The following is a 27,490-nucleotide window of genomic DNA, read 5'->3' on the forward strand; positions in this document are numbered from 1 at the left end:
GCCAATGACATTTGTTGGGCATTAATCATGGATTCATTGAGCCATACAGCATGAAAACAGACCCTTTGGCGTAACATGCCCATGCCGACCAAGATGCCGTATCTACACTTGTCCTACTGGCCCATGTTTGGCCCATATCCGTCTGACCGTTTCCCATGAACCTGTCCAAATGACTTCTAAATGTTGTTTCTTACCTGCTTCAACTACTTCCTCATATTTCGCTTAGGCAGCTTACAACCCAGCGGTATGATTATTGATTTCTCTAACTTCAAGTAGATCCTATCAGCTGGTAATGATGTAGGAAGGAACTGCAGATGCTGGTTTACACCGAAGATAGACACAAAATGCTGGAGTAACTCAGCGGGACAGGCAGCATCTCTGGAGAGAAGGAATGGGTGACAATTCAGGTCGAGACCCTATTTCAGACTGAAAGTCAGGGGAGAGGGAAACTAGAGATATGGAAGGGCACAAAGAGCATGTAAGGTATGAAAAGGACAGATCAAAGCAGACGATGATCAAGGAAATGTACAATAGTTCATGGGTTCCTTCTCTCCAGAGATACTGCCTGGTATAGCTGATAACGATAGTCCAGTTCAATCTTCCTTCTGTGCGATTTCTCCAGTATCAGGTCAACAACTTATCTCTCTGGGGGGCAGGTTCTTGGCAGCGTTCGATGCATAATCATTGACAGAATGTTTGTGTAAAGGCCTAGGGATTACCCGTGGAGATTTGGCATGACAACACTGAAATGTGTGCAATTGGATTTGATTACATTTCCAGTAACTTTCGTCTTGGCCTGTGCTCTTGGCAATGATTCAGTTTAATATTCTGGATCCCTCTTTGGTTACGGGAAACCCATTCTGAACCCTCTCAATCTACATAGTTCTATAACTAGAGTGCTTACCAAGAGAAGGAAGTTATTCTGTCTGGCGGGGGTTAGTCAATATCGGGGACAGCACAGTCCTGACTATCTGTATGGAGTTTGTACGTTCTCCCAGTGACCATGTGGGTTTTCTGCAGGACCTCCAGTTTCCTCCCTTATTCCAAAGACATACAGGTTTCTAGGTTAATTGGCTTCGGTAAGTTGTAAAATTGTCCCTAGTGTGTAGGATAGTGTTCGTGTACATGGTGATCGCTGGAGGCGCGGATTCGATGGGCCGAACGGCGGTATCTCTAAAGATGGGCCGTATATCTAAAGTCTAAATATTATGCTCTGAGCAGAATATCTGACCACCGGGTGGCGCCGGCAATGGCTGCCTCGCCAACAATGGCTGCCTCGCCAACAATGGCTGCCTCGCCAACAATGGCTGCCTCGCCAACAATGGCTGCCTCGCCAACAATGGCTGCCTCGCCAACAATGGCTGCCTCGCCAACAATGGCTGCCTCGCCAACAATGGCTGCCTCGCCAACAATGGCTGCCTCGCCAACAATGGCTGCCTCGCCAACAATGGCTGCCTCCCCAACAATGGCTGCCTCGCCAACAATGGCTGCCTCGCCAACAATGGCTGCCTCGCCAACAATGGCTGCCTCGCCAACAATGGCTGCCTCGCCAACAATGGCTGCCTCGCCAACAATGGCTGTATGTCCTTTCTTCTTCGTTGGTTTTTTAATATGTGTTAAATGTATGTTTTTAGTGTTCTTTAGCTTGTTTTATGTGAGGGGGTGGGGGAGGGGGTTGGGGGAAACCTTTTATAATCTCTTACCTTGACGGAGATGGATTTTTGTCCGTGACGTATCTCTGTCCGCACTGCGGCCTAACATTGAGGAATTGGCGGCCTTTGCTGGAGACCGACCGGGAGCTCCACCGTGGGACCTGCAGACTTAACATCGTGGAACCCGCGATCCTTTTGCCAGGGATCGACCTCCGAGATCTACCGCGGGTGCCTGCAGACATTAACATCGTGGAGCTCGCGGTCTCTGGTTAGAGACCGACTTCGGGAGCTCCAAGCCGCAGGAGCTTTGACCGCCCCGACGCAGGAGCTTCGATCGCCCTGATGTGGGAGCTTCGATTGCCGGCTGCGGGAGCTTCAATCTCCCCGACGGATGGTTCGACTGCCCCGACCGCGGGAGAAGAATGAGGGAAGAAGGTTGGGCTTTATTGCCTTCCATCGCAGTGAGGATTGTGGGGAATCCACTGTAAAATTTATGTTAACTTTTATGTAGTTGTGTGTCTTGTTGCTTTTTTTGGTATGGCTGTATGGTAATTTAATAGACAATAGACATTAGGTGCAGGAGTAGGCCATTCGGCCCTTCGAGCCAGCACCGCCATTCAATGTGATCATGGCTGATCATTCACAATCAGTACCCCGTTCCTGCCTTCTCCCCATACCCCCTGACTCCTCTATCATTAAGAGCTCTATCTAGCTCTCTCTTGAAAGCATCCAGAGAATTGGCATCCACTGCCTTCTGAGGCAGAGAATTCCACAGATTCACAACTCTCTGAATGAAAAAGATTTTCCTCATCTCAGTTCTAAATGGCCTACCGCTTATTCTTAAACTGTGGCCCCTGGTTCTGAACACCCCCAACATTGGGAACATGTTTCCTGCCTCTAGCGTGCCCAATCCCATAATAATCTTGTATGTTTCTATAAGACCCCCTCTCATCCTTCTAAATTCCAGTGTATACAAGCCTAGTCGCTCCAGCCTTTCAACATACGACAGTCCCACCATTCCGGGAATTAACCTAGTGAACCTACGCTCCACTCCCTCAATAGCAAGAATGTTCTTCCTCAAATTTGGAGACCAAAACTGCACACAGTACTCCAGGTGCGGTCTCACTAGGGCCCTGTACAACTGCAGAAGGACCTCTTTTCTCCTATACTCAACTCCTCTTGTCATAAAGGCCAACATGCCATTGGCTTTCTGCACTGCCTGCTGTAATGCATCCTAACTTTAAGTGTCTGATGAACAAGGACACCCAGATCTCTTGTACTTCCCCATTTCCTAAATTGACAATATTCACATAATAATCTGCCTTCCTGTTCTTACCACCAAAGTGGATAACCTCACATTTATCCACATTAAACTGCATCTGCCATGCATCCGCCCACCCACACAGCCTGTCCAAGTCACCCTGCATCCTCATAGCATCCTCCTCACAGTTGACACTGCCACCCAGCTTTGTGTCATCCACAAATTTGCTAATGTTACTTTTAATCCCTTCATCTAAGTCATTAGTGTATATTGTAAATAGCTGCGGGTCCCAGCACTGAGCCTTGCGGTACCCCACTAGTCACTGCCTGCCATTCTGAATGGTATCTGTTAATCCTTACTCTTTGTTTCCTGTCTGCCAACCAATTTTCTATCCATGTTAGTACCCTACCCCCAATACCATGTGCTCTAATTTTACCCACTAATCTCCTATGTGGGACCTTGTCGACGGCTATCTAAAAGTCCAGGTACACTACATCCACCTTGTTCGCATATCACGGTACCTTAATTGGTAACGCGTCAATAAAAGACCTTTGAAACCTTTTAAACCTTTGAGGTGTGTTAAGTGACACCAGTGGTCAAAATATTGTCGTAGTCTTTTTAAAATGATGATGTCCTTTCTTTCTGTCCTGCGGGCAATGATGTAAGTTCCACCACTGCTACCTCTCCACCATACACCCCCCCACTCCCGAACTCCACCCCCCCACACTCCCCTCCACCCCCACCCTCCACACCCCCACCCTCACCCACGCACTCCACCCCCCCACACTCCCCCCCACCCCCACCCACGCACTCCACCCCCCCACACTCCCCCCCCACCCCCAACCTCCACTCCCCCACCCCCGCACTCCACCCCCCCACTCCCACACTCCACCCCCCCACTCCCCCACTCCACTCCCCCACCCCCCCACTCCACCCCCCCACTCCACCCCCCACTCCACCCCCCACTCCACCCCCCCACTCCCACACTCCACCCCCCACTCCACCCCCCCACTCCACCCCCCACTCCCCCACTCCACCCCTCCACCCCCCACTCCCACACTCCACCCCCCACCCCCCCATTCCACCCCTCCACCCCCCCACTCCACCCCCCACTCCACCCCCCACTCCACCCCCCACCCCCACACTCCACCCCCCCACTCCCACACTCCACCCCCCCACTCCACACCCCCACTCTACCCCCACACCCCCCCACTCCCACACTTCACCCCCCCACTCCACCCCCCCACTCCCACACTCCACCCCCCCACCCCCCCACTCCACCCCCCCACTCCCACACTCCACCCCCCACTCCCACACTCCACCCCCCCACTCCCACACTCCACCCCCCCACTCCCACACTCCAACCCCCCCACTCCCACACTCCACCCCCCACTCCACCCCGCCACTCCACCCCTCCACCCCCCACTCCACCCCCCCACTCCACCCCCCACCCCCACACTCCACCCCTCCACTCCCACACTCCACCCCCCCACTCCCACACTCCACCCCCCCACTCCACCCCCCCACTCCCACACTCCCACACTCCACCCCCCCACTCCCACACTCCACCCCCCCACTCCCACACTCCACCCCCCCACTCCACCCCCCCACCCCCACACTCCACCCCCCACTCCCACACTCCACCCCCCCACCCCCCCACTCCACCCCCCCACTCCCACACTCCACCCCCCCACTCCCACACTCCACACCCCCACTCTACCCCCACACCCCCCCACTCCCACACTCCACCCCCCCACTCCCACACTCCACCCCCCCACTCCACCCCCCCACCCCCACACTCCACCCCCCACTCCCACACTCCACCCCCCCACCCCCCCACTCCACCCCCCCACCCCCACACTCCACCCCCCACTCCCACACTCCACCCCCCCACCCCCCCACTCCACCCCCCCACTCCCACACTCCACCCCCCCACCCCCGCACTCCACCCCCCCACTCCCACACTCCACCCCCCCCACCCCCACATTCCACTCCCACACTCCACCCCCCCACTCCCACATTCCACCCCCCCACCCCCACATTCCACCCCCCCACTCCCACACTCCACCCCCACACCCCCCCACTCTACCCCCACACTCCACCCACACACTCTACCCACACACTCTACCCACACACTCTACCCCCACACCCCACACTCTACCCACACTCTACCCACACTCTACCCACACTCTACCCACACCCCACACTCTACCCACACTCTACCCACACACTCTACCCCCACACCCCCACACTCCACCCCCACACTCCACCCATACACTCTACCCACACACTCTACCCACACACTCTACCCACACACTCTACCCCCATACCCCCCCCACTCCCACACTCCACCCCCCCCCACTCCTGCACTCCACCCCCGCACTCCACCCCCCCACTCCCACACTCCACCCCCCCACTCCACCCCCCCCACTCCCACACTCCACCCCCCCACTCCACCCCCCACTCCACCCCTCCACCCCCCACTCCACCCCCCCACTCCCACACTCCACCCCCCCACTCCCACACTCCACACCCCCACTCTACCCCCACACCCCCCCACTCCCACACTCCACCCCCCCACCCCCGCACTCCACCCCCCCACTCCCACACTCCACCCCCCCCACCCCCACATTCCACTCCCACACTCCACCCCCCCACTCCCACATTCCACCCCCCCACCCCCACATTCCACCCCCCCACTCCCACACTCCACCCCCACACCCCCCCACTCTACCCCCACACTCCACCCACACACTCTACCCACACACTCTACCCACACACTCTACCCCCACACCCCACACTCTACCCACACTCTACCCACACTCTACCCACACTCTACCCCCACACTCCACCCCCACACTCCACCCACACACTCTACCCACACACTCTACCCCCACACCCCCACACTCCACCCCCACACTCCACCCACACACTCTACCCACACACTCTACCCACGCACTCTACCCCCACACCCCCCCCACTCCCACACTCCACCCCCCCCACTCCTGCACTCCACCCCCGCACTCCACCCCCCCACTCCCACACTCCACCCCCCCACTCCCACACTCCACCCCCCCCACTCCCACACTCCACCCCCCCACTCCACCCCGCCACTCCACCCCTCCACCCCCCACTCCACCCCCCCACTCCACCCCCCACCCCCACACTCCACCCCTCCACTCCCACACTCCACCCCCCCACTCCCACACTCCACCCCCCCACTCCCACACTCCACCCCCCCCACTCCCACACTCCACACCCCCACTCTACCCCCACACCACCCCCACTCCCACACTCCACCCCCCCACCCCCGCACTCCACCCCCCCACTCCCACACTCCACCCCCCCCACCCCCACATTCCACTCCCACACTCCACCCCCCCACTCCCACATTCCACCCCCCCACCCCCACATTCCACCCCCCCACCCCCACACCCCCCCACTCTACCCCCACACTCCACCCACACACTCTACCCACACACTCTACCCACACACTCTACCCCCACACCCCACACTCTACCCACACTCTACCCACACTCTACCCACACTCTACCCACACTCTACCCACACACTCTACCCCCACACCCCCACACTCCACCCCCACACTCCACCCACACACTCTACCCACACACTCTACCCACACACTCTACCCCCACACCCCCCCCACTCCCACACTCCACCCCCCCCACTCCTGCACTCCACCCCCGCACTCCACCCCCCCCACTCCCACACTCCACCCACCCACTCCACCCCCCCCACTCCCACACTCCACCCCCCCACTCCACCCCCCACTCCACCCCTCCACCCCCCCATTCCACCCCCCCACTCCCGCACTCCACCCCCCACTCCCCACTCCCCCCCCACTCCCCACTCCCGCACTCCACCTCCCCACTCCCCCACTCCACCCCCCACCCCCCCACTCCACCCCTCCACCCCCCCCACTCCACCCCCCCCACTCCCACACTCCACTCCCCCACACCCCCACACTCCCGCACTCCACCCCCACACTCCACCCCCCACTCCCACACTCCACCCCCACACTCCACCCTCCACTCCACCCCCCACCCCCCACTCCACCCCCCCACCTCCTCACTCGTACAAACTCCATCTAGATAGTACCTGTAGTCAGGATCGAACTCGGGTCTCTGGCGCTGTAAGGCAGCAACTCTACCGCTGTGCCCACCTGCCACCCTTCTTGCTTCCAGTGACTCAGAACAGCACAGCCAGGTTTCAAGATAGCCTTATTTACAGATCAATGCAAATCACGTTGACAAGAGTCCGCACACTGCTGATACTGGAATTTGTACTGATTGTTGGATTCAGTGCAATTTCTGAATGCCACAGTCCCAATAGAAATGTAACTGTGTAATATAATTAATTGAGTCACCTCAAAATATCTTACTTACAAGTGCAAATGATATTGAGTTCAGTTGGCATAGTGTAAATGACATAAAGCAATGGATCGTCAGTGAATTGTGTGGTGAATCCCATTCCTACCAATATATACAGAATTGTACTAACAGATATAAAATAAATAAAATAAATCAATTATCTGAATCACCTTTTGTGACGTGTGTAATGAAGAGAAATTCATCAATTGATTTGGAAAATAGCAATGAAATAATGATGGAAATACGTTTTTTTTGTGAAGAAACAGGGAACTACAGATGCTAGTTTACAAAAAAAAGACAAAATGCTGGTGTGACTCAACGGGTCAGGCAGCATCTCTGGAGAGCATGGAATAGGTGATGTCATCCTCTTCTTCAGACTGAAGAATGGCTCCGATTTGAAATGTCACCTATCCATTGTTTAGTAAAGGGGTTGAGGGATAAACATTAGCCTAACGGTGGTATGAACGTCGACTTCTCCAACTTCAGATAGCTCCTCTGTCCCTCCCTTCCCCTCCTCCTTCCCAGATCTCCCTCTATCTTCCTGTCCCCACCTATATCCTTCCTTTGTCCCACCCCCGACATCAGTCTGAAGAAGGGTCTCGACCCGAAACATCACCCATTCCTTCTCTCCCGAGATGCTGCCTGACCTGCTGAGTTACTCCAGCATTTTGTGAATAAATCGATTTGTACCAGCATCTGCAGTTATTTTCTTAAACATTAGCCAGTGGCAGGAACTCTGATTTGTTGGCAAAGTAGTGCCTTTGATGTAGTTTGCAACTAACTAATGGGGCTTTGGTTTAAGGATGCATTGGAAAGACAGGTTCTCTGACTGGATAACACCAACTTCGTATCAGGCTACATTTTGTGCTCAGATTCCTGGACCTGAGCACAGCCTCTGATCCCATTGAGCCACGGCTGACTCTTCAGAAAGGCTCTATATTGACACTAGGCCCCGTCTCTCCAGCTATTGTGCTTCTATTGTGCTCTGACAAGTGTTCTGTTAAAATAATTCCAGATTCCAATGCGCATAAAGTTAATGGCTGAAGAGAGATAAGCAGCTGCGATAATGGACATCTGTATCACCCCGTAAGTATTAGCATGTCTCCACACATTCCAGCAGATGTCTGTGTGTTATCAAACAGTCCTATCTTTCCTGACCATGTAATGCAAGGCAAGAAGGAAATTAGTTTCTAGAGATATTTATCTCAAGTCTGCAGAATTTCTACATGGTTTCCTGATGTAATGAGCATCAAAGCATCAAAAATTGGAACAGATGGTTTTCAGATAAAGATTTTGTTTATCATTTTTCTACCTACTGGATAATGCCCACTTAGTTAATACATTAGAGATCAAGCTCCCCGTTGAATCTCATAGAAACCTTCCTTTCCTTAAATCATCAGATTGTGATCATGATAACTCAGTTTTGCATCTCTAGAATATATTTGCCATTGACAAGACGAGTGCTGTATGCCACTTTACACCGAAGATAGACACAAAATGCTGGAGTAACTCAGCGGGTCAGGCTGTGGAGAAATGGAATAGGTGACGTTTTGGGTCGAGACCGTTCTTCAGACTGTTTTATACAGGAAAAACCTATGATTACTGCGAGGAATCATAACTTGCTGGGTTGCAGGTCAGTGAAGATTGTTACAATGCTGAAACAAGGAACTGCAAATGGTGGTTTACACAAAAGGACACAAAGTGCTGTAGTAACTCAGCAGGTCAGACAGTCACTCTGGAGAACGTAGGTACGTGACATTTCGGGTTGACACCCTTCTTCATAATGCTGTATTTCTTTACTTGTCCTGTGTTCCTTTTAGCTTTTACTCAGAGTTTTTTGAGCTCTTCCATATTTACCCTTCTCTTTTGGTAAGCAATGCATCGCTCAGTATTTATTCATAATCCTTGTTTCCAGTTTCATCCCTTTACGAGGCTGCAGTTGAAGACCATGTTTGTGGGTGTTGGTAAATCTTTTCATGTGGGTCTGTACGGTTATTATTGATTGGCTCATGAACTGCAGAGGGCGGTAGAACAGCAACTCTCTCAGCCCTCACATAATCTCCATGTAACCATGCCCTTACTCACTGCAGACTGGAATTCACCCAATGTTGACATTCATGAATGCTTTTTTTTCAATTGGCCCCATTGCTAGTCTTTATTACATTTGAGTATAAGAAAATAACTGCAGATGCTGGTACAATATCGAAGGTATTTAGTCACAAAATGCTGGAGTAACTCAGCAGGTCAGGCAGCATCTCGGGAGAGAAGGAATGGGCGACGTTTCGGGTCGAGACCCTTCTTCAGACCTTTACTACATTTGATGTTGATTCACTGGTGTGTCCATTATCTTACATCATTGGTGAAAATGTTTCGATTTCATCTTTAAGATTTTAATTTAAGACAATCGGCCAACAAGAGGGGAGGTGAGTTGTAAGAAATATTTTTGAAAACGTTGTTGTTACGATCAAGGGTCATGTCATGACGAGACAGGTGTATGGTGGAGAGCATATTGACTGGTTGCATCATGATCTGGTTCAGCAACTCAAATGCCCTGAATGAAGGCGATTACAGAAAGTGGTGATCACTCCCCAGGCAATCATGCGTTCTGACCTCCCCACCTTCGAAAGGATCTATTGGAAGAGCTGCTACAATAAGGCAGCCAGCATCATCAGACCCACATGATCCTGGCCACGCTCTCATTTCATTCCTACCGTCCAGAGTGTGAAAATTGTGACCACCAGGTTCAAGAACAGCTTCTTTCCCACAACCATCAGACTGTTGAACAGGACAAAACACTAAACGATGAACCACGGACTGTCTTGGGTTGCACTAAGGACTTTGGACTTTCTTTTTACACTACTCTTGGAATTATTGAATTATTGATTTTTTTTTTGTTTATTATATATTATCTATGTGCATTGTGTTACGGGCCTGTTATGCTGCTGCAAGTAAGAATTTCATCAGTCCGTTGTTTGTACATGTGACAAACACTCTTGACTCTTGGCGGGTTAAATAGCCTCTTGTGCATATAATTCAGTCTTTAGCTTTAAAGGGTGTCATCTTTTATCCTGTAGTCTTTGTTCTGCATTCCTTATGTAAAATTTAGCCATTAAATGCCACTTCACTTAAATGGTTCAGCTGATCGCCATGACTCCAAGAGTCCACAAGACATCATCAATGTGCAATTAATGGAAAAGCAAATATAATTGGACAAGGAATAGGAGAGAATAATAGTGGTATAACAAACCCCACATGGACCACTGGAGGAAAGCAAATTGCAAAATAGACAGCGTCCCTTCTTGAAATGGGGGTAATTTTCCTTGATTTTCTCTTCAATCACTTTCCTCTGCAGCAACCTAAGACTTCACTATGACCATTGTCCTGTTTATCTATCCAATCTGCTCTTGTGTTTGTTGGAACATTGAATAGGTTTTGTCTTTACTTTCAAGGTTGTTACTAAATTGAGCAGGGTGCCAGTACTAATTGAAATATATCTCCCGAGCACGGTATTTTTAGTTGGCAAAGAAAAAAGGTAAAAGAACATTAATCCAGGCTTTAGACTGTTGTATGAGTAATGTTATCAACAGCCCTTTGAATTTAAGAGCTCTAAACCAAACGCCGCCATGATAAATTAAGCAAGTCAGTAGATTTATATCCTGGACCTTACGGGAAAATGTTTAAAATGCTACTTAAGGAAATTAAATTAACTGGGTATTGTGAAGTTGTATGTAAAAGCCAGTTTTGGCACATGATTCAATCATTGCTCATTGCATCTCAGCTCCAATTATCCACTTTGGGTTTGTAAAACGTAAAGGTCAATTTCATTTTGGCAATTTTCAAATGGGACTTCAATTTGAGAGAGTGTGATGAATGATTGATGCTGAATTTCAGGTATTTTTTCAGGTCGACCATCATTTGTTTGCTCACCAGGAACTGGAATGAGACGGCCCGAAACTATTTGGGCAGTTGGCGACATCTGGATCCATTTTTGTAATTAACTTTGAGAAATTTAAAATTTCTTAAACTGCATTGTTCAAGAACGAAATCTTCACTTTATCTATAAATGGCGGCAGTGTAGACACAGTCCCGACTGGATTGTTCCAATATGGAGAGGAACTGTGCCCTATGGTTTTTGCATTAACAATGGTGGCATTTAGCTCCCTCTACTGCTCACATTTTCCTCGTACATTTTTGTGGCAAGTAACTTATTGCGTAGCATCATTTTGTAACCTTGCAATTTCCATGTACAATTTTTCATAAGCATTGTAACCGATTTTGTACATGTTTTGTACATGCTTAGACATTGACCAACCGGTGCGGGTTGCCCAGCCTCGGCCACGAGGTCGCCCACCTTTGCGGGTCCCACCGCCTGTCCCTCCAACTGTGCCTCCGCCGGCCCCTCTATCGACCGATTACCGTACGCGGTCCGGTCGGGTTGTGCGACCACCAGTGCGCTTTGTGCCTCCGGTTCTGGGGGGGGTCCTATGGTGGCTCCCAAGGGTCGGGCCATACCACATCGGCACAGAAATGGACCAGTCCAGGGGGGCGGTCCGGTACTACATATATAAGGACAAGGTTTTGGGCGCGTAGCGATTCCGGCAGACTCAACCCGTCTGATAACCGTGTAATAAACCATAACGCCCCCAAAATACCTGGCTCCTTGCCTTTATTTCGGGCCTCCACCGACGCGCCACAATGTCATTAATAAGAATGAATGGGTTGAGGGCAAAAAAATTAGGCATGTAGGCACTCTCTTGTTGGTGATTTGATCACAGATGTCAACTATGGTGGAACACCCAAAATTTGTTTCTGGTGGGATTTTCAATCACATTGGCCTAAATCACAACAGTTGCTGTTCCCTCAAAATAAAAGTTGCTTTAATCGTGGGATGGGCTTAAAGTGAATGGTGGTTAAAGGTTCAGGCACATTTATCTTGCAGCCACAACTCTCTGCCAAGGAACTCGAGAGTGCCCCAACTTGGGATCTCAGACTCCTCTCCACCAGTTTCCCCTTCAAAATTAAGCGTCAGAAGAAACCTTGCAAAAAGAAACATGGTTCCACATGCAGAAATAATGAGTAAGAACTGGAGTAAAACATCTGACAAAAGAAATGTTATGCATCCTTCTGATTCTGCTTCTTATGCATTTACTTTAGATCAGTTTGCTTTCAGATTGATTTTAGATTTTTTAGATTTAGAGATACAGCACAAGACCGCAAAAAATTGGAGACAGTTGTGGATGTAGCCCGGTTCATCCACAACCATCACTCTCACTATATTCCCAGGTCAATCCTCCCACTATTTACTCCACCCATACTTCATGCTGCCTTGGAAAAGCAGCCAACATAATCAAAGACTATCCGCAACTCCCTGGTTGACTCATCCCTTCCCACCCAAACCATCCCCTCCCCATGTGGCTTGCCCTGCAACTGCAGAAGACGCAACACCTGTCGCTATACTTCCTCCCTCGACTCTGTCCAGGGACCCCGACAGTCCTTTCAGGTTAGGCAGAGGTTCACTTGCACCTCCACCAACCTCATCTACTGTATCCATTGTTCAAGATGTGGACTCTTATACATCGGCGAGACCAAACGCAGACTGGGCGATCGTTTCGCGTGACACCTTCGCTCAGCCCACGTGAACCAACATGATCTCCCGGTTGCTGGACACTTTAATTCTCCTTTCCGTCCTACACAGACCTTTCTGTCCAAGGTCTCCTCCATTGTCAGAGTGAGACTAAATGCAAATTGGAGGAACAACATCTCATATTTTGCTTGGACAGCTTACAGCCCAGTGGTATGAATATTGATTTCCCCAGCATTCCCTCTCTCTCTATCCCTCCCCCACCCAAGTCACACCAGCTTCTCGTTTTCACCCTACAAACAGCTTAGAATGGCCTGTTTCCTTTATCATCGTTACTTTTTTGCATATCTTTCATTCATTGCTCTTTATTTCTCCACATCGCCATCTATATTTCTCGTTTCCCTTATCCGTAACCAGTCTGAAGAATGGTCTCGACCCGAAACGTCATCCATTCCTTCTCTCCAGAGATGCTGTCTTTCCCGCTGAGTTACTCCAGCTTTTTGTGTCTATCTTCGGTTTAAACCAGCACCTGCAGTTCCTTCTTACACATAATTAAAGACTTGTTCATCTCAGTCATTCCTTCTTCTCCCTGCCCTTGTCGGGCAGAAGATACAGAAGCTTGAAAGTGTGGACCACCAGACTCAGGAGCAGCTTGTTTCCCCTCTTGTCAGACTTCTGAACAGTGCTTCCATAAACTAGGGTTTCTGTCCAATTCACCTTTACCCCTTTGTGATCAGTGGATTTTGTCTATAGAACTGGTGCACTACAATGCTGAGAACTATATTCTGCACTCTGTATCTTTCCCTGTGCTCTGCCTATTATACTTGAGTTAGCCTTGATTCTATTTATGTATAGTATAAACTAATCTGATGGGATAGCATGCAAGATATAGCGTTCCACTGTACCTTGCGTGACAGCTCCTCTTTCCAGTCTGTATCCTTAAAGTCTAATGTAAAGTCTCAGGTTCGTATTAAATTTTTCCCCTCTCACCTGAAACCTATGTCTTCTGGTTCTTGATTCCCTTACCCTGGTAAAAGACTCTGTGCATTTACCCTATCAATTGCCCTCATGATCTGACACACCTCTATGAGATGGCTCCTCAGCCTCCCATGCTCCAAAGAATAAAGTCCGATCCTACCTAACCTCTCCTTGTAGCTCAGGCCCTCGAGTCCTAGCGGCATTCTTGTAAATGTTTTTTTTCTGCACTCTTTCCAGCTTAATGTGAGAAATGTGCAAATAATTTGTGAATATCAAGGTCACAGAAGCAGCACTGAAAATGTGACCAGATCATCCATTTTAAGTTATTAGTTGAGTGGTAAATATTGGCCAACACATTAGGGATAATCCATCTTTTATTTCAAATTGTGCTATGAGATACATTATTCCATGATATATAGTGGCTCAGTTTAATATTCTTTCAAGGGATATCATCTCTGAGAGTTCAGTAGTCCCTCAGTACTGTTCTGGTGTATGAATCCAGCCTGTGCACTTAAATGGCTAAAGTGGTACCTATACCAACAATCTTCTGGCACTGAGGTGAGGCAAGGGAGCTGCTGACTAAGACTCAAGGACAAGGAGCTAGCAAGGCATAGATTTGTTCCGATAAAGTGTTTCCATTGAAAATCTTTCCATTGAAAATACTCTGGACTTCCAATCTCTTTGCATTAATAACTTTCATCATTTACAGTTTCTTTAGTCAGTGCTTCTTCACCATTAGTAAGTGCTGACGTATCAATGACCAATTGTGACAAAAAAGCCAATGGATAAGGGGGAGTATTAACTTGATAGTTACACACTTTGGTCATTCGATTACAGTCAGCTCAAGCAAGAGAATGGAATGTGTCCTGTTGAAACTGTAGTGAATTTCTAAAATCACTAGGTGGCAGTTTGGCATTTAAAATGGAGGAATGGACAAAGACCAGTCCTGATAAATCTGCGCAAGTTTTTTTTTTTAGAGATACAGCGCGGAAACAGGCCCTTCGGCCCACCGAGTCCGCGCCGCCCAGCGATCCCCGTACATTAACACTATCCTACACCCACTAGGGACAATTTTTACATTTTACCCAGCCAATTAACCTACATACCTGTACGCCTTTGGAGTGTGCGAGGAAACCGAAGATCTCGGAGAAAACCCACGCAGGTCACGGGGAGAACGTACAACCTCCGTACAAACAGCACCTGTAGTCAGGATCAAACCTGAGTCTCCGGCGCTGCATTCGCTGTAAGGCAGCAACTCTACCGCTGCGCCACCGTGTCGCCCTGAATCAGAAGTTCTGATTCCTTCTCTCCTGATATGCTGTCTGACCCGCTGAGTTACTCCAGCATTTTGTGTCTACCAAGTTCTGATTATGTTCGAAGCAGGCGTTTGATGGATTTAATAACCAATCCACAATATTTGTACATCAGCCTGGTTAGCTTGTCACATGACAGGGGACTCTGAATTAGTAACACTTGCAACTCAAATGGTTTTTGTTATATACTTGTCAGTTACCATTGGATGTTATCTGTGCACTGTGAATGTAGAATATTGCTCAGTGAATAATTTAAAAAAAAATCAAAATAGACTTTATTCAAGTCAATCAATATATACAATACAGGAATCAGTCTGAGGAAGGGTCTCGACCTGAAACGTCACCCATTCCCTCTCTCCCAGATGCTGCCTGACCTGCTGAGTTACTCCAGCATTTTGTGATACCTTCGATTTGTACCAGCATCTGCAGTTATTTTCCTACATTCCTATACAATACAGGAGCTGTGCAGAAAATTGTTCCGACATTTTCGGAGGCTGTACATACATTCAATTTGTCGTTACACAGTGTTTACAACAAATGACCCAATTTTACCCCACACCCTTGCCACTCATGTAGCCCACTGGCATGAAATCTCTTCCCCTATTTTGAGGGGCGTCTCCACCACACCCTGCCCCCCATATCCAGCAGCGGAAGGACCCTAGACTGTGGTCCTCCCACATAGAGCCTTGGCGTTGGCTGCACCGAGCTTCAGTGCGTCCCTCAGCACGTACTCCTGCAGTCTGCAGCGGGCCAGTTGGAAACATTCGCCGAGGTCAAAAAAGCTCATGGCAGGAGAACATTTCTCAGTGGCAAAGGAGTTGAAGTTAAACCACAAAGCAGTTGACTTTATACAGTACCTGTACTGTTATAAAAGCTGTTCATATTATTGAAGTAACAAAGCTGCAAAAGGGGATTTTAGGTCAGATCAATTACTTGGTTCAAATGATAGGGTTTTAAGGTAGGATAGGTGGTAGAGGGGCAAAGAGGGTTACAGAGGATTCTAAAGATAAGGATCCTGGCAGGTGAAAACATGCCACAAATAGTGTGACAAAAATTAGAAATGTAAAAGAGACTGGAGCTCAGAGATCTCGTAGGGTTGTGGTATCTGCGACCACAATAATGAGAGTCAGAAGAATAGTCCTGACCCGAAACATCATCTATTCATGTCATCGTGAGATGCTGCCTGACACCTGAGTTACTCCAACACTTTGCATCTTTTCTTGTAAACCAGCGTCTGCAGTTCTTTGTGCCTAAATATTGCATAGGGCTGTGAATAATGAGTAGTAAGAAGACAAAGGAAGTTCAGCATGTCTCCAATAACTTTTACCAACTTCTGCAGACGCACAGTGGAAAGCCTCCTATCAGGATGCATTACAGCTTGGTTTAGCTACAGTTCTGCCCAAGACCACAGGAAAATGCAAAGAGTTGTGGATGTAATCCAGTCCGTCACACGAACCAACGACCCCCATCGACCCAATCTACACTTCACGCTGCCTTGGGAGAGCAGCCAACATAATGAAGGACCATTTTCAAGCTAATTATTCCCTCTTCTTCCCTCTCCCCTTGGTCATAAGATACACAAACTTGAAAGCATGTACCACCAAATTAAGGAATAGCTTCTTCCCCACTGTTATCAGACTAATGAATGAATCCCCCAAAGCTGTGGTGTAGTCCCGATCTCTCAACCTACCTCCTTGCAGACCGTGTACTTTTTTTTAGACTTTCTCTGTAACAGCAACACTATAACACTGGAATACAATCTTCTGCCCTCTGGTATTTTTGCACTACCTTTTGTACTTGTATATATCTTGATTGCACTCATGTATGATATGATCTGACTGGATAGCACACAGAAAAAGTTTTTTCACGATATCTCGTTACACGTGACAGTAATAAATCAATACCAACATTGCTTAAAAAGAGTTAAAGGAAGTAATTATGGGTTAGCTACTTATACTTCAGTAGTGGGCAATCTATTGGAATCAATTCTGAGGGACATCAATATACAGGAGGGAGACTTGGATTAATCGGGGAAAGTTAGCAAGGAGAGCCAGGATTTTAATGGAAGGCCATGTCCAACAGGCCTGATTATATTTTTAAGGAGATAAAACATAAGATATAGTCTGCATGGATTTTGGCAAGACTTTTGACAAGATTGCACAAGACAGGCTCGTAATGATGTTAAAATGCATGGGATCCAAGGGAAAGTGGGAATCTGTATCCAAAATTGTAAAGGCAGGAAGCAAAGGGTGATGATCGACGTGTGTTGTTCCAAGTGGATGTGTGGTGCCCGAGGGTGAGTCTCAAGATAGAGTTGGGAGTTTATATTCAATTTTTTTGCTGTGCTTGTCGGTCATTGTATACAGCTCTGATCACCATGATCACAGGAGGAATGCATTCGTGCTGCTAAAGGCGTGGAGGAGGTATCACAAAGAGGTCGCCAGCAAATGGAGAATTTTTGCTGAAGGAGGATTGAATTGTTCTGCGTTATTATCTGTGATTCAGGGGAGGCTGAGGAGAGAGTTAGCTAAGATGCACAACATTTTGAGAGGTCGAAACAGAGAAAATAGGATGTACTTCTCTTGCCAGAATGATCCCCAATCAGAACTTAAAGGTTTTAAATAATTGGTCGACGGATTAGAGGGGAGATGAGTAAAAAAAAATTACACATCAAAACTTAAATTGTGCTTTTTTTCCCATTTAAATTGTGTTTACTTTTTGCCCAGAGATAGAAAGTCTGTTTTCTACACAGAGTTGTTCGTCCTTCGGGTTCGAAGATGACCGTGACTTCACTTTCAGTTGGAGGATTGGTGACTGTGGGTCCGGAAGTGACTGGTGAGGCCAATCCGGGCGCGGAAGGCACGCCCACACGTAGGACACAAGTGATGGGTGCTGCAGTGGAAGTGGAGGTAGCTCGGGCCTTGCGCGCGGTGTGTTTCCTCTGGGCCTCTGCAGTGCGTCTGTTCTCTGCTGCACGGGCTCCTGTGGTGAGCTTGCTACGCCAGGTTGGACGGTCCAGAGCAAGAGACTCCCAAGTGCTGAGGTTGATGTCCAAGTCTTTGAGGGACACTTTGAGGCAGTCCTTAAACCGTTTCTTCTGTCCTCCTACTGAGTGCTTGCCCTGACACAGTTCTCCATACAGAAGCTGTTTTGGCAGTCGATTCTCGGGCATTCTGACGACATGGCCTGCCCATCTGGGGCAGAGCAGGTACACAAGGGAGAGATGCAATACAAAAAGTATAAAGGATATACCTACTTCCAAAAAATATTCATAACATTATTCGTGCTTGGAAACATGTAACACGATATGCGAGAGAGATGTTGGACAGAAGGTTGGCGACGTTGTATCCTATAAGTAATGGAGCGGCTTTGGGCAGGGATTTTGTATGGCAGGATCTGCTGGAACCTCTGTAACTGCAAACACTTCCATTCTTTTCCATCAGAAGCTATTCTCTATTCTTTTACGGTGCACAGAGGAACCTGGAGATTCTGCCATTGGCACCAGCCTCTTTCATTGTTCCAGGGGGAAGGGGGTATCCTGTATCAAAATCATACCGGGCAGCCAGATTTCCTTTTTGACACGAATGTTACATACGGATAAGAAAGGGATTACTGGCAATTCTAGTCAACAGCAAATGTTGGAAATGTATTGCGTGGATTGTACAAAATCCACAGGGGTGACATTGCGGCATCGTGTTAGATCTGTTATAAGCTGTTTGAGCTGCCATAATCTCAATGTGTTGCAGCCAAATATGTAGAAAGCAGAAAGGTAAGAGGACAAACTGGTTGTGATCAAGATGCAAAGAGTTTGCAATGAGATACAGATAGATTTACTGAACGGGCAAAAACTATGAGAAATGTGAGCGGGGCAGCATAGTGGCGTGGCGGTAGAGTTGCTGCCTTACAGCACCAGAGACCCGGGTTCGATCCTGACTACGGGTGCAGCCTGTATGAAGTTTCTACATTCTTCCTGTGAACATGTGGGTTTTCTCCAGATGCTCCGGTTTCCTCCCACACTCCAAAGATGTACAGGTTTGAAGGGTAATTGGTTTTGGTAAAATTGTAAATTGTCCCTAATGAATAAGGTCGTCTTAGTGTACGGAATGATGGCTGGTCGGTGTGAGTGTAGGAAAATAACTGCAGATGCTGGTTGAAATCGAAGGTATCACAAAATGCTGGAGTAACTCAGCAGGTCAGGCAGCATCTAGGAGAGAGGGAATGGGTGACGTTTCGGGTCGAGACCCTTCTTCAGACTGATGTCAGGGGGGCTGGACAAAGAAACGATATAGGTGGAGACAGGAAGACTGGGAGAACTGGGAAGTGGGAAGGGGGGAAAAGAGAGAGACAGAGGAACTATCTAAAGTTGGAGAAGTCAATGTTCATACCGTTGGGCTGCAAGCTGCCCAAGCAAAATATGATTTTCGGTGGGCCTCACTATGGCACTGGAGCAGGCCCATGACAGAAAGGTCAGACTGGGAGTGGGAGGGGGAGTTGAAGTGCTCAGCCACCGGGAGATCAGGTTGGTTAAGACGGATTGAGCAAAGGTGTTGAGCAAAATGATCGGCGAGCCTACGTATGGTCTCGCTGATGTAGAGAAATTCCAAGAAAGCAGACGTGGCTGTGGTAGCGAGTGTGTGTCAAAATGTGGTCGTAGAGCAGGAGGGCCGGAGAAATCACAGAGGGGGAGCAGCGATAGAGCATGTTGCTAAACTCTCGTTGAAGAGAGGAGGAGAACTGGTCGGTGTGAACTTCGGTGAGCTGGAAAGGCCTGTTTCTGTGCTGTATCTCAAAAATCTGAGGTCTAAACAGCTACAGATGCTGTAAATCTGAAACAAAACAGGAACTTTCGGAGATACTCAGCTGGTCAGGCAGCATCTGTGAAAAAAAAATCAGAGTTAATGTTTCAGTTCTAAGGGTCTTTAATTGTTTCTCTTCCCATAGATGCTGCCTCAGGGGTGTAGCCAGGTTCTAACGTTAGAGGGAGGAGCACATAAAAAAAGGCACCATGCCACATACCAAACAATTTAAAACTCATTATACATTTATATTTTGTGTGTAAAATCAAAACACAAGGAAGATACAGTTTTAAAGGAAGTACATAATTGTTATTTTGCATTTAAAATCAAAACACAATAAAAAGGTTTTTGAATTGAAATTCATATTCATTTCGCATATTTTTCATATCTTTTTCAAAAAGCTGAATCAAATGAGAAGCCGTTACCAGATCTAGACTACTTTTCTGTAAATATGTGCATAAATTGAAAGCCTTGTCTAGCACTTCACTCCAGAATATAAGAACAACTAAGAGTTCTTAAGTACCGAGTGTTTCCAGTTTAACCTTTGCCTCAGCGAGCTGCTGAGGAGTACAGTTTTTTATCCCACCATCCAGAGCTCTTTGTGCTGATAAATTCTGCAAGACTGCCTCTACTGCTGACTCTCTGGACGCCCATCTAGTATCACAAAGTTTCTTTAGAGTCAGTGCGAAAGATTTGATCTGACCGCGTTGTTCTTTTAGTACTGAAAGACGAGGCAAACTGCCAGTCAGAGAGGAGATTATGACAATAGACAATAGGTGCAAGAGGAGGCCATTCGGCCCTTCGAGCCAGCACCGCCATTCAATGTGATCATGGCTGATCATTCTCAATCAGTACCCCGTTTCTGCCTTCTCCCCATACCCCCTGACTCCGCTATCCTTAAGAGCTCTATCTAGCTCTCTCTTGAAAGACGTCACGGTTTGTTTTGGTTCCCCAGATGCCAGCGGCCACCAACGCATTACAGGAGATTGAGCAGACAGTTCAAAACACTGGGAGGTTGGTCAAATAAAGTAATGACTCCAGAAAGCTCTTCCAAGGCCAAGCGACAAAAAAAAACAAGAAAAAATAATGAGATTCCACTTTTATCGCACAAGTGAACTAAAGAGTTACAAAATTGTTGAGAAGGCGCCATCTTTCAAAAATGTGCTCAAGGGGAGTGGTCACTCCTCTTGTTCCCCCATTAGCTACGCCACTGTGCTGCCTGACTTATTGAGTATCTCCAGGAGTTTCTCTTGAGTATGGGCCAAAACAGGCATGCACCTGGAGAATAACAGCACCTCAAACACTTCAGAATAATTGTGCATGAAGATTAATAAAGGTGTGATATGGCACTGTAACATCAGCCAACCTAAGGTTTGACAAAGGTGAATCATTTAAAATATTTTCTGCTATGGAGAGGTTTTGAAACCGGGAGTTCATCTGGAGGTTAAATAGATGGTTTGTGCAGTCAACAATACCTATTCAGCATGAGGCAGTAGCCAAGGAGTTGGGCTGAATTAATTATTAACCTGTGACCATCAGACATATATGACTCAATAGTGCACTAGGCAGCAAACTAGTGCACTACCAAGAGTACTTATAAGAAAATAACTGCAGATGCTGGTACAAATCGAAGGTATTTATTCACAAAATGCTGGAGTAACTCAGCAGGTCAGGCAGCATCTCAGGAGAGAAGGAATGGGTGACGTTTCGGGTTGAGACCCTTCTTCAGACTTCAGCACCAAGAGTACTTAGATATTCTCAATAGAGTTTTTTTATTAGGTATATGTTCCTCACTTGTATGTTCGTCAGTTCAAGATCCAAGGCAATAATTTCCATTCAATCACATAAAGGAATAGCCAACAAAAAAATATTTTGTGTGGATTGAGCTGTCAACATAGTTTCCAAGCTGGTCCAAGGATAAAACTTAAATGGAATCTTATTGATTTTTATAGGCTATTATGTTTGAACCATAAATCAGAACACAAAAAAAACATTAGCATTAGAACGTTTCCTGCCATGACAGACAAAATGAAACATGGGCAAAATTTTATTAAGGTCGGATTTGAAGTTATAGAAAAACTAGTTTTTTTTCTTCTAAATGTGATATCAAAATTGCAGCAAGCTGAACAGAATCTCAGATAACCTATTGAATTCAATCTGCTCCTGATCCTCAAATTCTCTGCAGTTTGTTTAATATTGGGAAGATTGATGACCTTCTGGGTTACTCTGTAATCTTTGGACTTTACAGCTATGGACTAACAGGCTTAGCACGCGAAGGCATCCATTTCCAGCTCATCCATCAGGGGTCGACAGTTTCTGCATCAGAACGTTCTACGGCGTTTTTTAAAAGATGCTCTCCTAATCTACACCATAATTGTTTCTTTGTGTTGATTTAGCTCCATGTTAAGAACTTGCTGATGTTAATCATAAATCTGTCTTTTGCTACTATGAAGCTGTGCCTTTCATTCTGCTCCCATTCTGTTCCAAGTTTATTCTCTTTGATTTATGGTCTATGTCGCTAGGGGAATTACAAAAGATTTCTAGCAGAAGGCAGGCCGCGTAGATTATACTGTTCACCTTCTACTTTATCTGACCTTTCAGGATAACCATCCCTCATTTATTGATCCAACATTTCCATAAACCCAGAGTGTAATGTGAGGAAATGTGTGGTTGTCCACTTGACAAGTAAAATAGGAAACAAGTTATTTTACAGTCTGAGAACAATAGTTGTTGGTGTGTCAAGGGACCTGGGTATGCTTGCAAATGCAACTGGGAGAGCAAATGGCTGTTGGTCTTTATTTCAAGGTGGGTGAAGTACAAGATGAATTTTGCTGTAATTGTGCAGGGCGTGGGTGAAACTGGAGCTGGGATACTATTTGCTGTTTTGCTCTCAGTGCTTGAGAAAGGATATTCTTGCCTTGAATGTAATGCATGTAGATTGAGGGACTGGTGTTGTGAGGCAAGTTGCAGTAGAAATGGCCCATGCACTGAGTTTAGAAGGATGAAAATGCATGATTCAACAAAGATTTAATGAGATAAATGCTGAGAGATTATTTCTGGCGAGTCTAGAACTGGGAACATTATTTCCACATTAAGGTTCTGTCATGCAGAGTTCAGGTGAGGACAAAATGCTATGAGTGGTCAATAATTGACATGTCTACTCCAGAGGGTTGTGGGTGAATAGATTCAAGGCTGAGCCTGATGGAGTCTAAAGTCTATTTCTGCCTCCAATTTTTCTCATGCACATGGACTGCATTAGCAAAGACTCTGTTTAATAACCATCCTTAAATGTATTTGAATGGGCGGTGGTGAGCAGCAATTTAAAAAAATCACAGCAGTTCCGCTAATGAACATACTCCAACAATACTGTTGTCGAACTCCTGGGTGATCTGGGTGATCACATAACAATGGCAGTTTATTTCCTGCTTAGAATTGTGTGGGATTTGCAAAGTCATTTCCCTTCCTCAAGGCATCTGTACAAACAGAAAGTGAAAGAGGGAAACCAGATTACCATTGTACCTTTCCCTCAACGCACTAGTACAAACGACAATAAACTTGACTTGACTTGAGTTGATTGCAGCCACACAGGATCTGTACATCCATTTCACGCACGGTGAAATTGGAAAGGCAGAAGGGTGCTTTCTGTGTTTGAAATACATTACAATTTCCATGATTATATATTTCACTTTGCCATTGTCATAAAATATCCACAAAAGAAAGCAGAATTGAAAAGGAATCCCATTTAGTCTCAATGCTGAATAATGCAGAGGTCAGCTTCGGTGATGCGGTGGCTGTTGTTATCACTGCATACCTGCCATGTCCCCAAAGTTTCTAACGTCATTTGTATATCTGAAAAAAGTAGGCGATGCCGGAAACACCCAACAGGTCAGGCAGCATCTCCATGCAACACCTCCGTTGTCAGACGAATTACGGGTAATGATGAGTCAGATTACAGGAGGGAGATTGGTTATATCATTGAATGGTGTCAGAACAACAATCTTACTCTCAAGGTTCGTAAGGCCAAGGGGCTGATTGTTGACATTAGAAGGGGAAAGCCGAGGATTCACGAACCTGCCTTCATCAACGGGTTAGTGATGAAGGGAGTCAACAACTTCAAGATCCTGGTGTGCAATTCTCTGAAGATCTTCTCCTGGGCCCAGCATATTTAATGCAATCTTAAAGAAAGCCTATCAATGCCTCCACTTCCTTGGGAGATTGAGGAGATTCTGTATATCGACGAATACTCTCTTGAACCTGTACAGGTGGAGAGCATGTTGACTGGTTGCATCACGGCCTGGTTTGGCAATTTGAATGCCAGGAATGAAGGAGATTACAAAAAGTGGTGAACACTGCCCAGTCCATCATGCATACTGACCTCCCCACCATCAAAAGGATCCTTAGGAGGCACTGTCACAAAAGGTCAGTTAGCAAAGACCCTCACCACCCTGGCCACGCTCTCATTTCACTCCTGCCACTGAGAAGAAAGTATAGAAGTCTAAAAACTGTGGCCTCCAGATTCAGGAACAGCTTCTTCCCAACAACTATCGGGCTCTTGGACATTATAAATATCAACTAAACTAGGAGCTGTCTTGGTCGCACTAAGGACTTTGGGCTTTTGTGTTTGCACGACTATTGGTCTTTGTAAATTTATTGGACTTTCTTTTGTTTATTGTGTTATCTATCAGTACTGTGTTTATAGACCTATTATTCTGCTGCTGGAAGAATTTCATTATTCTGTCTTTGGTCCGTACAACAATGAAACACTCTTGACGCTTGACATTGTCACGTGTACTGATGAAGAGTGAAAAGCTATCTTTTGCATGCAATCCAATGACATCAGAAAGTACTGTATGTAAGTACAATCAAGCCACACTCAAGTACAATAGGTAGAGCATCGGGGAAGGTACCGAGTATAGAATATAGTTCTCAGCATTGTATTGCATAACAGCGCATCTGTAGAAAGTGGAAAGCTAACATTACACGTCTACGATCTTTCTGCTTCTATATCAAATTCCCAGCATCTTGAGTTTCTTAGATTTTCTTTTCCTAATTTCATGTGCATCATGGAATTATACTCTTGCTAAACCTAGAGTGCACATTGAGTGATGTGCATAAAAATATCACTTCTTTGCACTGGACCGAATAATCGTGAGATATTTTCTCAGGCCACAGCTGGCGTGTTGTTCTGGCAGAGATTGCTTCTCATGTATGGTCCATCTTGTAATTCATATCCCTACTCGATAACTCTTTCAATAGTTATCAAGTGCTTCTCTGCAAGTCGCACTTCCTCCAGGTTTGCTCTCTACTTTTCTCCGGCAACTGCTGCTGTCTTTGGACAGCTGGTCTGTGCAGCACACACTACACAAAGGTGAAGGTATCACAAAATGGTGGAGTAACTCAGCGGGTCAGGCAGCATCTCAGGAGAGAAGGAATGGGTGCCAGATGTCAACTTCTCTACATCGGCGAGACTAAACACAGGCTCGGCGATCATTTTGCTCAACACCTTCGGTCAGTCCACCTTAACAAACCTGATCTCCTGATGGCTCAGCACTTCAACTCCCCCTCCCACTCCCAGTCTGACCTTTCTGTCCTGGGCCTCCTCCATTGTCATAGTGAGGCCCACCACAAATTGGAGGAACAACACCTCATATTTCGCTTGGGCAGCTGACACCCCAGCGGTATGAACATTGATTTCTCTAACTTTAGATAGCTCCTCTGTCCCTCTCTTTCCCCTCCCCTTCCCAGTTCTCCCACTGTCTTCCTGTCTTCCTGTCTCTGACTACATCCTTTCTTTGTCCCGCTCCCTCCCCTGACATCAGTCTGAAGAAGGGTCTCGACACGAAACGTCATCCATTCCTTCTCTCCAGAGATGCTGCCTGACCCGCTGAGTTGCTCCACCATTTTGTGATACTTTCGATTTGTACCAGCATCTGCAGTTATTTTCCTACACAAAGGTGAAGTGTCCACACCTTTGTGGGTTTGTACTGCAGGGTTCCCCCAGACTGAAGCAGGCACCGCAATGTCATTTGCAAAAGCCTTTTCTGCAGGGACTCTGGTGCTTCTGTGACTTTCGTAGAGGCTCCTTCCTTGAAGGACTGTGAGCTGGTGTGAGATACTGGGGAAGTGGTCCTTGTCTTCCAGGATCAATGCCACCCGGCATTCATGGCTGCAGAAAATACCCAGGCAGTTCCGTCTCGATGAACATGAAGGTTGCATGTATGCTACCTGGAAACTTTGCGTTCATGCTTGGTTTAGTTTAGTTTGGTTTAGAGACACAGCTCGGAAACAGGCCCTTCGGCCCACAGAGCCTGCACCGACCAGTGATCCCCGCACAATAACATTATCCTTCGCACATTAGGGACAATTTTACATTCATATCAAGCCAATTAACCTACAAACCTGCACGTCTTTGGAGTGTGGGAGGAAACTGTAGATCTCGGAGAAAACCCACGCAGGTCACGGGGAGAACGTACAAACTCTGTACAGAGAGCGCCCGTAGTCAGGAATGAACCCGGGTCTCTGGCGCTATAAGGCTGCAAGTCTACTGCTGTGCCACCGTGCCACCCATTGTACTGAATAACCCACAGCCATCTACATATTTAACAAATGGAAACAATTTCTGTTAAAGAAAGTGTTAAACTGAGCCCTTATAAACACAAGAATGCAGTCAATGGAAAGCCAGTAATAATGACAAATGCAATCCACTCAAGTCACTTGTTCCTCTTCGAAACATTGTGGATAAAAGCATCTGAACATGAATGTGGCACCTGAGGGCCATTTCTGATTCTACACTAAGCTGCATATTGTGAATAATGACTACTTGCAATTATCTTGTGGCAAGGAAAGTGAGCAAATGTTTGAGCAGTGCCCGATAAATTCTGAAGGTGCCCAGCCAGGTCTCCTGAAGTCAGCACAATGGTCCTTTAAATAACATAAAAACGTAACAAATTTGCATCCAGTTTTTACAGACAAGAGCAGAAATGAGCACGTAATGACATACTGTAACTGTGTGTACCTGAGGCTGGATAAACTATCAGATACACAGTGGCGCAGGGGTAGAGCGCCAGAGACCCAGGTTCAATCCTGAGTCTCTTGGGTACTTGCCTGTGTGGAGTTTGCACATTCTCCCTGTGATTGCCTGGGCTTCCTCCAGGTGCTTCAGTTTCCCCCTGCATCCCAAAGACGTGCAGGATCGTAGGTTAATTGGCCTCTGAAAAATTGTTCTCAGTGTGTAGGGAGTGGATGGGAAAGTGGTATAAGATAGGACTAGTGTAACTGGGTGTTCGATGGTCGGCATGGACTCGTTGGGTCAAGCACCTGTTTCCTTGCTCTACCTCTAAAACGAAACTAAAACTAGAAGTAGACGGATGTACCCACAGCATTTTCTTGATGGGCAGTATTTCTACCATAAGTTATTGGTCGTACCATCTTACTCCCACAGTTAGCCTGATTTATACATTTGTGGACGTAATTCATACCAATTTCGAGAGAGATATATTTTAGGGGGAGTTTACAAAT

Source organism: Rhinoraja longicauda, chromosome 24 (genome assembly GCF_053455715.1).
Source record: "Rhinoraja longicauda isolate Sanriku21f chromosome 24, sRhiLon1.1, whole genome shotgun sequence".
NCBI classification, from domain to species: Eukaryota; Metazoa; Chordata; class Chondrichthyes; order Rajiformes; family Arhynchobatidae; genus Rhinoraja; species Rhinoraja longicauda.